This window comes from Microcebus murinus, chromosome 30 (genome assembly GCF_040939455.1).
Source record: "Microcebus murinus isolate Inina chromosome 30, M.murinus_Inina_mat1.0, whole genome shotgun sequence".
In the NCBI taxonomy this organism is placed as follows: Eukaryota; Metazoa; Chordata; class Mammalia; order Primates; family Cheirogaleidae; genus Microcebus; species Microcebus murinus.
Genome location: NC_134133.1, coordinates 3,632,615 through 3,634,569, shown reverse-complemented (window position 1 = coordinate 3,634,569; position 1,955 = coordinate 3,632,615). Strand labels below are relative to the sequence as shown.

At 45.8% G+C, this 1,955-nt stretch overlaps 1 long non-coding RNA gene across 1 annotated transcript; it reads right to left on the bottom strand.

The window, feature by feature from the left end:
- Positions 1-219: 219 nt before the first annotated feature.
- Positions 220-1,247, bottom strand: LOC142865604 (uncharacterized). Its single transcript, XR_012915804.1, has 3 exons — positions 1,160-1,247; positions 777-937; positions 220-399 (listed from the first exon to the last, which is right to left on the bottom strand). It is a non-coding gene; the product is annotated as an uncharacterized LOC142865604 (long non-coding RNA).
- Positions 1,248-1,955: the final 708 nt, after the last annotated feature.

The window sequence follows — 1,955 nt, the reverse complement described above, 5'->3', positions numbered from 1 at the left end:
GCTTACTTCTAAATTCTCCTCTACCACTTGGAAATAAATTAGGAGGGCAATACAGCTTTCTGTCAAGATTTTGCAAACAATATGTTATTGGCTATTCTGAACAAGAGGATAGAAAGTAAAATTTCATCACTTATCCAGCTGCTTTATCTAAATTTCAAACACGTCGTTGGCAAATGCTAACCAAGTGAAGGATTCAGGGTGGCCGGATTTTTTCATTCATTCTCGACTTGATTAAACCTAGTGTAGATGCAGTTGGTTATCTCTGAGTCTCTGCATGTTTGTTCCTTTTTGTCTTGCTGGGTGCCGGTCCCTCATGCTGGTTTTACAAATGTCCACACGGTGTGAAGTTTGGCTTAACTCCTCCGCCTTGTGTACACACAACCGCTGTGTGTTAGTCGTCTTTGGGGAACGAAAATGGAGGGAAAACGACACACGGAGACAAAGATGGGCAGAAAGGATGGGGACCCCAATTGCTGGCAAGAGACGATTGAGATGCAAACCCCCTTTCCCCAAAGAAAGGGACTTCTTATGGGAACCAGGCAGTTCACACACGCTGACACGCGACGAGAGCCTACTTTCTCCTTGGTGGGCAATTGCAATTCACTTTTCCACACACAGGAAAAGTGGGTATGGCTTTTACTTTCACATTTCCCACCAAGGAAAACTCCCCCCGGCTACATTTTCCACTCTAAAAGCACTTGTTCTGCAAGTCACAACATTTGAGGAGTGAAAATATTCCATCATCCCTCCCTTCTACATGCGTTTTTCTCTTTTACCTGCGTCGGAACACAAATGCAACCTGGTCTTTGCCCGGCCTCACATTTGCCATGGAAACAGGCCCATGTGGAAGGCTGATTAATCCTCAAAGAAGCCATGGCAGAATCTGATGAAAGCCGAAATGTATCTTCACAGATGGTTGTGCTCTGATGTATGCGGTCTGAAAAATATCAAGCAAAGCGATATTCCATTTCTGTTTTATCTGTTCCCTGAAAGCAATTAGACATGAAAAGGTAGACAGGCAGGACACAGTTAACAAACAAAGACTAAAAGAGTTGTCATCGGGTTCGAAATGTTCTAGAAAATTAATGAGGGCCACTCGCCGATGTGACTGGAAAATACAGCCATGAAAAACCTATGTTGCGAACGTCCACATACTTACAGCCCACATCACAGTTCTGGGAAGCGGGAGATAAATGGGCCAACATTGATTGTTTCTGCAGGAATAGGACAATCCCCCAAAGAAGAGAAACAGAATGTCTCTCCCTTCACATAAAAAGCAAATTACAGATGGAAGAAAAAAAAAAAAAAAGAAAAGAAATTTCACTGCTTTCCAAGCAAGATTCAATTAAAAAAAGATGTCTGGCTTTGACAGGGCAAATTCCAGGCGTGGAGTATGTTCATAGACGTTGTTGGTCCTAAAGGAAAGATTTGAATGCTACAAAAAAAACCACAAAAAACTATGGAACTCTTCACAGCTTGTCGTAATTTTTTTTCTATTAATACTAAGGAAGGATTTCCTCCTCCTGACCTCGTATTTCCCCCCCTAGCTGACCCCGCAAGGTGGTGGTATGCGAGCAACAGTGCATTTCCTTCCTGAAAAAAATCACATCGTCTAATAGCTGCGACGCAGACATTGGACGGCGGTCAGCACTGCCTTACGGCAATGCCGTGACTGGAGGGCGCTTTACGGCGTAGTACGTGCGAACACGAGGAAAATGGCGGGCGGAAACTGCGGGGACGAGGGCCCGAGGCCTCTCGCCCTGCCTCCCCACGCCATACCGCGAGGACCGAACAGATGGCATTGTTGAATTAGAAGGCAGCTCGCACTCGGGGGATACCCACTCCCATCTGCAGGAATATTAGGCAGAAGCTGTCGCCTTGGCGCCGTTTCCAAGGTAAAAGCCAAGAACCGCCGGACGTCGCGCGATTTTCTTGTGAGTCGACACTTGCGCGCG